General features: G+C 42.6%; 1 protein-coding gene across 1 annotated transcript in view; it reads right to left on the bottom strand.

Moving 5' to 3' along the window:
• Positions 1-12,382, bottom strand: part of TMEM163 (transmembrane protein 163) — a 265,888-nt gene that overhangs the window by 11,844 nt on the left and 241,662 nt on the right. The window lies entirely within an intron of this gene.

Raw genomic sequence — 12,382 nt, forward strand, 5'->3', positions numbered from 1 at the left:
GTGAATTTGCCATGGTGTCAGTTATGGCCAGAGCTACTTGCAACCATATTTTTTCCTTAAATTCACACAAGGCAATTGGTAGTTCAAACATAACTTTCAAGGTGTGGAAGAAGTATCTAAAAATATAGTCTGCTATTGACGTTATCTTAACACTTGCTATAAATTGTCACCTTACTTTTGCAAGTGAGTGAATGAGTCACTTATGCAAAAGCAAGCCCCCTATCCACACACACTGGGGCCCAAGGCTCTGTACTTGTGGAAGCTGTTCTTCTGCTTAGAGCTCCCACGTGGCACAGCCTCCACTTCTCCAATATTAAAATGCAATTCCCAGCAGCATCCTAACAAGGCATCATGTATATGCAGAGACAAGATTAGCATTTTGTCATTCAAATTCACTAACCTAGTCATGGAAAACCGGGAAAAGTGGGACAGCCTGTGTTATGGATTGAATTATGTCCCCCCAAAAAATATATGTTGTAAATCCTAAACCCCTATACCTGTGGACGTAACCCCATTTGGGAATAGGACTTTTTGTTATGTTAAAGAGACTGTATTAGTGTAAGGTGTGTCTTAAACCAATCACCTTTGAGATTTAAAAACCCCAGCAGATTAGGCACAGAGAAGAAAGCACAGACGAAGGGGAAGATACACACCACATGAAGGTCACCAGGGAACTGAGGGACAGAGGCTGGCAGAGAGAAAGCCTTCCACTAGAGCCGGCACCCTGAGTTCAGACTTCCAGCCTCGTAGAAAGGAGCCCTGGTGGTGAAATGGTTAACCGCTTGGATGCTAACCAAAAGGTTAGTGGTTTGAACTCACCCAGGGGCTCTGCAGGAGAAAGACTTGGCAAACTGTTTCTGTAAAGATTACAGCCAAGAAAACCCTATGGACAGTTCTTCTCTGTCACATGTAGTTGCTATAAGTTGAAATTAATTCTATGACAACGAGCAACAGCAACAAAAAACTTTGAGAAAATAAATTTCTGTTTGTTAAAGCCACCCACTTGTGGTATTTCTGTTATAGCAGCACTAGGCAACTAAGCCAGCGTGTTTCCCTGTGTTTGAAACTGAACCAAGTCCTTTGAAAAATCACCTCATTAGACATAGGTCACGTACAGAGCCTCAACATATCTTCCTCCAAATATTGATTAATGTCTGTGGTGGTTTTAACAGATGTCCACAAATTCTATGCTCCTCCTTCTTCTAGGAGGCAGAACTTAACTCCTTTCCCCTTGAATATAGGGTGGACTTCGAGACTCGCATCTAACAAAGAGCGTGGAAAGAGTAACTTGGCAGTGTAGACACCAAGCAGACACTCCCTTAACCAAGTGATCAAGGTCAGCCTCACCATTAATAAGTTACACTTCTCTCACGTGCTCCCTGATATGACATGATGAGAAAGCACCTCACCTCTGCAGTATTCTACCCCCATATCCATAATCTCTGTTTAATCATGAAAAATATCAGACAAACCCAAATTGAGAGACAGTCTACAAAATATCCAACCACTACTCCTCACACATGTCCATGTCCCGAGAAACAAGGAGTGATAGGGAAACTGTCAGAGACTGGAGACCTAGGAGACATGACACTTAAATGCAGCACAGTGCCCTGGACTGAGTTCCGGACTGCAAAAAGACATCAGTGGGAAAACTGCTATATGAATGTTAACCTCGTAGTTTTGATGAATGTCCTGTGGTTATGTGAGGTTATGTGGGTAAAGGGTGTTTGAGAACTCCCTGTGCCATTTTTGCAGCTCTTCTGTAAAAGAAATTATTTCAAACTAAAAAATTTTTTCAAATAATCACCACACTGAAGTTTCACATCCCAAAACTGTCAGTAAGGACTGTACCAAACCCAGTCTCTTGGTAAATCCCAGGTGGTGGTGGAGTGGTTAAGAGCTACACTGGCTAACCAAAAGGTCAGCGGTTCGAATCCACCAGCGGCTCCTCGGAAACCCTACGGGGCAGTTCTACTCATCCTGCAGGGTCGCTACGAGTTGGAACCCAACTGACAAAAGGGTTTGGCTTTTGGTTTTTCCTGTGTGTGAGGTCACACAACGAGGGCCATGAGGGGACAAAACCTCCCGTATCAAAGCTCCCTCTGCTGAGGGACTCGCAGCCCAGTCACGGGGAGATGACACCCACAGAAAATAATGTGAGTGTGATTAAGGAACCGCATACCAGCATGGTCCCAGATGCTGACAGGCTCTGAGAAAGTGAAATTCGGGAAAACGGGGCAGCCAGTTAAAGTCCTTCGAGGTCCCAAATTTAGGTTGCTGAACTCTCACTTTCCTCACCCCACACCTCGAGCTTTTCTGCCCCATTCAATCTCTCTCTTTGCAAAGCCTTTCTTCCTAAATTTCCAGAGGTGAGGAGAGTCTGTGCTTACGCCATCTAGGTCCTGGGGAGCCGGGCATCAGGTGCCCCCCTCCAGGTGTATCTTGGGAAGAGCCTGCTGAGGCTTTGGCAACCCTCTCCTGGGTGTGTGCCTGCCCAGGGAGCTCACTACTTAACCACGGCTTGGCTGATGAGGAGGTGGCGTGGTGCGAGGCAAACCTTTGCCCAAACCTGGACTCCGTCGCTTACTGGGAGGCTTACTCTATCTCGAATTTCAGTTTTCTTGTCCATCAATGGCAGTATGATATTACAGCATCTGGCAAGTGGCTGGTGGCCAATAAAGGGTAGCAATTGTTGTTAAAGGGCCCAGACACATTATTCCCACACTAATTTATTCCACCTCATGGCCACATCAGGCGCTAATGGTGAGCCCCGGACAAAACATGGTAAGCATATCTGTAAAAGAAACATAGGGAATGCGTTACCTAGAAAAAGTATCCATGGTGAAATGTAAAGAAATTCAAGACAGACTATGACCTCACTCAAGATTGGGATCCCACAGTAGTTTATCAAGGGGCTAGCAGTATTTATTTACCCACTGCCATCAAGTCAATTCCAACTCATAGTGACCTTATAGGGTAGAGTAGAACTGCCCCATAGGGTTTCCAAGGAGTGGCTGGTGGATTTGAACTGCTGAACTTCTGGTTAGCAGCCATGGCTCTTAACCACTGAGCCCTGGTGGTGCAGCAGTTAAGAGCTTGGCTGCTAACCTAGAGATTTAAGGTTCAAAATGATCAGCCGCTCCTTGGAAACGCTATGGGGTAGCTCTACACTGTCCTATAGGGTCGCTATGAGTCAGAATTGACTTGACAGCAATGAGTTTGGTTTTTTTAGGGGTATTTGGACCCTTTCTTCATCTTAGAAGCTTGACCTTGGAGAAGGTGGCTCTGAGGTCTGACTCACGGAGGAAAAGGGGGTAGGGTTATGGATGTAACAAAACAGAAGCACGTGTTGTAGTGAAAAGCACTGAAGCAGGCAGTCACACTCAACAGCTGTGTGACTGTGGCTGTGGGCAAGTCATGGAACTGCTCTCTCTTCCTGCATTTCCCCCTCTGTGGAATGGAAAAAAATAACAGACCCACCAATCATGGTGGCTCGGCAGGAACTACATTTCACAGAATTTCCTTCCTACGTGGAAGCTGGCCACAGGAGAGATCTGCGTGTGATGTGGAAGGCGGAAGTGAAGCAGCAACCATTATCCCCTGAGAGTCCGAGCAGGCACCAGGCCCTGCACAGCTCATGCGTATTCTGCTGACCGCTGGCTCACCTTGGGGGCGAGGCGGCAGCAGCCAGGCCCACAGCTCCTCTGGCTCCCTCAGGACCCCTTCTTCAGCTTCTCAGTCCTGAGCCAGCGGGTTGTGCAGTTTTATGGCAAAGGGTACCAGCTTCTTCTGCAGGTCACCCATGTCATCTAGGCTGAGAGTGTGGGAGTCAGATGGGGGTTCCAGCCCGTGTTCACAGGTTCTAGTTTGTCCTTGCTCTCCTCCACTTCACATTCAGGTTTCCCTCCCGACTACCAGCCCTGCTGATTTCAGGCGCAACACCAGCCTCAGAGGCCTTACACACACTTCTTACCCAGCCCCCACCACTGCATAACGTCAAATCCCTATAACAAACCCCTTATGCTGGTTCTGCTCCCCTGATTCAATCCAGATATACTACTTCACAAGGATACTTCAAAGTGTGTCATCAGTGCCTGGCACAGAGTAAACACTATATGAGTATACAAAAACAGACGTTTTAAAACATGAAGAAGCTAGCATGCAAAATCCAGGTTCTTCTTGTCCGTGGTAACTTCTACCAACCACCCTCTGCTCCCTGGATCAGCGCCGCAATAACCACTGCCTCTTTCTGCCTGGGAGAACAGAGACTGTAGACCTCTTGAAGCCTCACCCAGGGCTACAAGGCTTTGCTCACTATTGCTGAGCTGATCCACCTCAGAAAAAAAACAAACCCTGCAGAAGAACCCATGGAGGACTTGGGCAGCCACAGGCCTGCCAAAGTCTCTCCCTCAGAGCCAGCTTTCAATATCCCAGCATTCTCTGTGATTACCCACCAACAGCCCACCTGGCTCTCCCAGAGGGCAAGTTCTCCTTCTTCTCAAAGCCACAGAAATCTATTGTTAACATGAGCATAATGTCACAGAGATGTCAGTCAGCAGCATGCCCGAGACAGTCTCCAAGTTTAATTAAAGAGGGAGTTTCTCAGAGGATTCCTTCCCAAGAGAGTCAGGCTGCTGTTCAGAAATGGCAGCCCACTTAGGTGTGCACCACCTTTCACTTCTTTCAAGTGTGGCCACACCTGTCCTCTCACTGAATTCTCACAGCCTTGGTGAGTGGGTATCTGGCAGGTGTAGAAACAGATGCAGAAGGGGTGAATGACTTGCAAGGTCACTTGGCTAGGGGCAGGACCTGGATTTGTTCCCAGCTGTAAACTGCACCTGGATGCCTCATGTGCAGCCCCGTGGATCATCTCTCATGGACTCAATGAAAACAGAGGGGCAGCCACTTTCTTGTTAGGTATGCAGGTCTCACAATACCAGGGGTGGATCCATAAAATTTCTCACCATTGAGTTTTCACTGAATGGATGGAAGATCAGGGCTAAAAGGTTTAAGTAGCCACTCACTCAGAAGCCAAGGATAAATGTACATTAAAGGTAAACACTAAATAAATTATGCCCATGCTGGCAAGCTCCTTTAGGGCCTTTCATAACCATCTCAAAGCCATAAAAGATTGAAACATTTGACTACACAGACATTAAAACATACGCAGGGGAAAGGTTTTATTCAAATACAACCTAGGAAAAGCATCATCACAAAGGATTAATCTCCTCAATACATAAAAAGCTCCTAGAAATCTAACAAAAAGACCAACAAACTAAGAGAGAATGGGCAAAAGAGAGTTAAAAAGCCAAGTAAAACGAATTCTAAACATATGAAAGATGCGCAACCTCACTCATAAAAGTAATAAAAACAAAAAAAACTCTGAGATACCGTGTTTCACCTAAACAAAAGTATTACAAGGTCCTGAGAAAAGAGGCTCTCACATAATGCTGGTGGTAGCGCGAAACAATCCATATACGGGATAGGCTGACAATTTCTTTGAAAAACACAAGTATACCCATCCTTTGACCAAGCCATCCACTTGAATGGGTTTACCCTACTGCTATGCCTGTACGTGTGTGAAAATAATGGGCTAGACAGGAGTACTCTCTGACAGGGTCCAGACAAATCCAAATTTAGAGATGAAGATGACTATCAGTAATTAGCAGAAGCAGCTAGAAAATCAACCAACTTGACTTAATTGACATGGAACATTCACCCTACAAGAGCAGGAGACACATTTTTTTTCAGGTGTACACAGTAATGTAGACCACATTCTGGGCCATAAAACATATCCCAAGCAATTAAAAAATTGAAATTATACAAAGTATATTCCCTGATAACAATGGAATGAATTAAACTCAAAATCGGGAACAGAATGATAACCTAGAATATTCTCGTATTTTTTAAATTAAACAGCATACCTCTAGAAAAACCTATAAATCAAGAAATCACAAGGGAAATTAGAACGGATTCTGAAGTGAAAGAAAATAAAAACTAAATAAAATTAAAAGTCGCAGGATGTAGCTAAGGCAAGGGCTTGGAAGGAAATTTACAGCATTGGTCCTTGTATAAGAAAAAATTTTAAAAGTTTCAAATGAATGATCTAAGCTTTCCCCTTTAAAAATCAAACAAAGTAAACAGTGTAAACAGCAGGAAGGAAATAATAAAGATAAGAGCAAAAATCAATGAAACAAAGTGAATAAATAGTAGAGAAAAATCAGTGAAACCAAAACTGGGTCTCTGCAAAGATCAATAACATTGACAAATCTCTAAGATTTATCTGGAAAAAAAAAAAAAAAAAGAGGACACAAGCTACAAATATCAGCAATGAGAGACAGTACACCCCTTCAGATCTAACAGCCATTAAGTAAGGATATAATGGGACCAACTGTTCTGCAAATAAATTTGGCAACTTAGATGAAATGGACAAGTCAAGGTTTACTCAAGAAGCAGATAAACTGAATAGCCTTGTATCTACTAAAGAAAGTGAATTCGTAGTTAAAACTTTCCCACAAAGAAAAATTCTAGCCCAGTGGCTTCACCGGTAAATTCTACAAACATTTAATCATTTAAGAGAAATACCAATTCTAAAACAAACTCTTCCAGAAAACAGATGAAGAAGGAACTCATTTTCTGAGGCTAGCATATGATGACACTGAAAACAGAAACGCTGTAAGAAAATGATAGGCCAATCTCTCTCATAAACACAGACACAAAAATTCTTAAAACATTAGCAAATTGAATACAGCGATATATAAAAAGGACATACGTTATGACTAACTGCCCCCCCCGCCCCAAAAAACCAAACCCATTGCCGTCAAGTCTATTCCAACTCATAGTGACCCTATAGGACAGAGTAGAACTGCCCCATAGGGTTTTCCAAGGAGTGGCTGATGGATTCAAACTGTCAGCCTTTTGGTTAGCAGCCGAGCTCTTAAGCACTATGCCACCAGGGCTCCACATTATGACTAAGTGGGGTTACCCTAGGAATGGTTCATTGGCTTAACATTAGGACATCAATCAAAGTAATTCACCATATTAACAGACCCCCCCCAAAAAAAAGACCCATATAATTGCTGCAATAGATGTAGAACAAGCATTTGACAATATTCAATACCCATTCATGATTTACGAAACAACCTCTCAGCAATGTAGGGATACAAAAGGAATTTCCTCAACCTGATAAAGGGTGTCTATGAAAAACCTACCAGCTAGTATCAAACAACATGAAAGACTAAATGCATTCCTGCTAAGATCAGGGGAAAAGGCAGGGAAGGCTGTCATCTTTCATGACGTCTATTCAACATTCAATGGGAGATACTAGCCAGTATACAGACAGGAAAGGAAAAAGTAAAACTTTTTATTTGTAGACTACACACAAAAAATACATATATAAACACACATAACTGAGTTTAGCAAGGCTGCAGGATACAAGATTAATACCAAAAAAATTGTGTTTCTAGACACTAAAACCCATTGCCCTTGAGTTGATTCTGACTCACAGCGAACCATGTGTTACAGAGTAGAACTGCTCCGTAGTGTTTTCTTGGCTATAATCTTTACGGACACGGTTCACCAGGCCTTTTTCTGCACTAGCTAGAAACAACTGAAAGTTTTTAAAAATACTATTTAAAATAACATAAAAATATAAAGTATTGAGGGATAAATTTAACAAAATATATGCTAGACTTGTACACTGAAAACTACAAAATACTGCTGAGATAAACTGAAGATTTAAATATACAGAGAGATACACTGTGTGCAATATTGTTAAGATGTGAGCTCTCTCGAATTGATCTCTATACAAAGCCATCCCAACCAACATCTCAGTAGAAGTTTGTTTTTATTTTTGGTAAAAAAAAAAAAATGGGCCAGCTGAATAGAAAATGAATATGTAAATACAAAGGACTTAGGGTAAACCAAAAAAAAAAAAAAAACCCATTGCCCTCAAGTTGATTCCAACTCATAGCAACCCTATAGGACGGAGGAAAACCATCCCCTACAGTTTCCAAGGAGTGCCGGGTGGATTCAAACCACTGACCTTTTGGTTAGCAACTGAGCTCTTACGCGCTACGTCAGCAGGCTTTCCCTAGGCAAAGCAATTTTGAAAAAGAAGAACAAAGTTTGACGACTTATACTACCTGATTTCAGGGCTTACTATAAAGCTATTGTTCTTAAAACCCAAAAATCCGCTGCTGTCTAGTTGATTCCAATGCATAGCAACCCCACAGGATACAGTAGAACTGCCCCACAGGGTTTCCAAGGAGCAGCTGGTGGATTCGATCTGCCGACCTTTTGGTTAGCAGCTATAGGTCTTAACTACTGCGCCACCAGGGCTTCATTGTACTCCAGACAGTACGACATTGCCATAAGGACAGATGTATAGATCAGCAGGACAAAAAAGAGAACCCAGAGATAGGCCCAATGTATGCGCAGTCATTTGGTTTTCAACAAAAGCACAGACGCAGTCCAATGCAGAATAAAGTTTTTTCAACTAATGGTGCTGAAACAACTGGATATGTATATGGAAAAAGTGAAACCTGATCCTTTTCTCATACTATAAGAAAATTTCAATTTGAGATGGATTATAAGTGAAAATCCATAACCCACTGCCATCCAGTCGATTCCAACTCACAGTGACCCTACCGGACAGAGTAGAACTGCCCCCAAAGGGTTTCCAAGGAGCAGCTGGTGGATTCAAACCGCCAACCTTTTGGTTAGCGGCCCAGCTTTTTAACCACAGCACCACCAGGGCTCCATAGTACAAGCGAAAGCTAACACTCTAAAACTTCTAGCAGAAAAAATGTACGAGAAAATCTTTATGACCTTGTGCTAAGCAAAGATTTCTTAAATAGTGCCCCCCCAAAAAGACTAACCATTTAAGAAAAAAAAATGATAAGCTTGTGCTTTATCAAAATTAAAAACTTTTGCTCCTTGAAAGACACTTTTATGAAAATAAAGACAAACCACAGACTGGGAGAAAATATTTGTAAAACATATCTGTGAAAGGACTCTTATCCAAGATATATTAAGAATTTCTACAACTCAATCAGAAGACAACATATGACTCAACTAAATAAATGAGCAGAATATTTGAAGACATTTTTCCAAAGAAATTCTAAGAACAGCAAATAAGCATATGAAAAAACTATCATTAGTCACCAAGAAAATGCAAATTAAAACCACAATAAGATGGCACTACATACCATATACCCATTAAAAATGGCTAAAATAAAGAGGGCAAATAATACCAAGTTGGGTGAGGATGTGGAGTAACTGGAACTCTCAGGTACTGCTGGCGGAACTCTAAGTGGTACAGCCACTTTAGAAAACAGGCCATTGCATATAAAATAAAATATAGCTTCCTAGGTGGCGCAAACTGTTTGTGCTCAACCGCTAACGTAAAGGTTGGCAGTTCGAACCCACTCAGTCGGACTGCAGAAGAAACAGCCTGGCGATCTGCTTCTGTTAACATTACAGCCAAGAAAGCCTTATGGAACAGTTCTACTCTGTAACTGTGGGGTTGCCACAAGTTGGAATCAACTCAACAGCGACTAACAACAACCATAGAAACAGCAATTCTACCCCTTGGTATTTACCCAAGAGAAATAAAGTATATGTACACACAAAGATCTGTACACCAATGTTCTTAGTTGATATTTTCATAATAGTCACAACTGTAAACAACCTAACTGTGGTATATCCATACAATGGAATACTGCTTAGCAATTAAAAAGAATGAACTACTAATCTAATTAGCAAGAACACAGCTGCATTCCAAAAGCACTACACTAAGAATGCAGATACAAGAGACTAAATACCACTTAGATAACATTCTAGAAAAGGGAAACTATAACGACAGAAAACAGATCAGCGATTGGGGAGAGCAGGTAGTTAATGACTAAAAAGGAAAATGGAAATGATGAAAATATTCTATATTTCACTGTGGTGATTCCGCGACTGTATATATCTGTTAAAATCCATGAAACTGTATACTTAAAAATGGTAAATTTTATTATATGTACATTATATCTCAATAAAGCTATTTAAAAAAATAATAAAGCAACCTATTTCGGGAACCCTTAGCTGATAATTACTAATACCCATAAACAGTTGCCGTCAATTTGATTTTGACTCAGAGCGACCCTATAGGACAGAGTAGAACTGCCCAATAGGGTTTCCAAGGAGCGCCTGGTGGATTGGAACTGCCGATCATTTGGTTAGCAGCCATAGCTCTTAACCACTGCGCCACCAGGGTTTCCATAATTACTAATAGTTACATAATTCATCTTACGTACATTATCACATGTACATAATACATTCCCATAAGGTACATGATGAACCTTAACATAATGTGAGGCAGAGAACAGCCACTTTAAAGATTAAAATGTACGGAGGCGTAGAAAGGTCAGTGGTGAAACATGGATTCCGACAGGCTGCCTTCAAGTCTCATGAGCTTCCTACTGATGTATTTTCACTGCTTGGGTGAGCAAATGCTTCTTTTTCTAGACTTATCTCAAAACAGTTAAGGGTTACCTGACAAACTATCCTCCAGCGAAGTGACCACTTCTACTCCATCCCCCACGGGACCTTGTTCTCAAGGGTCCTGTGAAGTCCCTGCACTTGTTCCTTGTTTGTCTCCCATACCTAAAACAGGACCTCCCCAGAGGAGGGCGCCTTTCTTATCTGCCTCACTATCCATCTCCATTTTATTAAAAAATGCTTGTGATATAAACTACTATACTGCAAAGACAAGAAGGACATCTAAATCACAGTAAACAAAGTCTTTCACTCACAGTTGTGTGGGAGACACAGAAAAGTTTGTTCATATAGCTGTTTTTCATCTTGGCCCCCCAAAAAGTCTGAAGCATAGGTTAAAAACCTAACTCAGTAAAGGTATTCCTGGGGGTGTGGGGACAGGAGAGGAAAGGACGGATGTAATATAGTTCAGATAACTGGTTTTCTAATGCTTAAAATGGATTCTGGAATGAAACTTAGAATGGGAAGAACAGCTACCCCAGGGAAGTCTTCCTGAGCATCAGCTGTTCCATGAACTTTTGGAGGGAAGCAGGGCAGTAGTGAGGGCAAGGCTGATCTCCGGGAAAGCCAGAAGGGTCCTCGGTTGAACAGACCTTCATGGCCATGCTTACCCTCTAAGATACCCACAGAAGTGAGCTGGATCTGAACATATTCCTCTCCTCCCTGGCAGCAGGAGTGTGGGACAAGCAAGGTTTGGCTGCACAGCACTTCCTATGCCCAAACCCTATGGTCTATGCCAAAATTAATTCCATCTTACCTATAAGAACAAGTTACTAAGACATACAGAACCCTAGATCCGCCCCCCACCACCAGCACCATCACTACCAGTCCTCCAGATCTGGCTTACCACCAGACAAAGAGCGGCATACCTTCTGAATAAATATGAAACCAGTTGCCACTGAGTCAACCCCAACTCATGAAAATCCCCTATGTGTCAGAGTAGAACCTTGTAGGGTTTTCAATGACTGATTTTTCAGAAGTAGAGCACTAGGCCTTTCTTCTGAGGCTCCACTGGGCAGACTTGAACCTCCAACTTTTGGTGAGCACATTAACCATTTGCACCACTCAGGGACTCCCAAATAATATGAAAACAAAACAAAACAAAAAAATCAAACCCACTGCCTTCGAGTCGATTCTTACTTATAGCGACCCTATAGGGTTTTCAAGGCTATAAATCTTTACGGAAGCAGACTGCCACGTCTTTCTCCCACCAACCTTTCAGTTAGCAGCCAACCATTTAATCACTGCACCACCAGGTCTCCTTGAATAAATATAAAAAAGCAGTCTTAAAATCATAGAGCATTAGAACTAGAAAAAGGCTTAGAGATCACCTGATCCAACACCTACCACACTGTAGGTTGAAGACACTGAGGCTCCCAGAGGGGAGTGACTCCCCCAGAGAAGACAAGGAGGTAGAGGCTGGGCTGTGTTCCCAGCTCAGGACTCCCAGCACTCTTCTACTTCTTCCTCAACAGCCTGACACTATCAACACCTGGGACACCCCACCCCTTCTAATTCTCTCAGCCTGGCTGGAGTATGGTAGAAGCCACAGGGCTAATATTAAGATTCAAAAGGCAATTAGAGGAGAGCTGACCAAACCTTATCTGGGTGAGCATTCTTATGCTGACTTGTGATATTAGTTATTGTACTCTAGCTCAAGAGACCTTTGCTCAGCCAGCATTGGCCTTGGTCAACTTTTCTCTGGAAGATCCAGGGTTCTTTCACTGCCCCTCACACAGATTGGTGACATGGTGGAAAAGGGTCCCCATGACCTTATCCAGCTCCTCTCAGAAAAGCCAAACTCAACCAAACCAACTGAATGAAGCTGACCCCTTTTTCC

This window comes from Elephas maximus, chromosome 6 (assembly GCF_024166365.1).
Source record: "Elephas maximus indicus isolate mEleMax1 chromosome 6, mEleMax1 primary haplotype, whole genome shotgun sequence".
NCBI lineage: Eukaryota > Metazoa > Chordata > Mammalia > Proboscidea > Elephantidae > Elephas > Elephas maximus.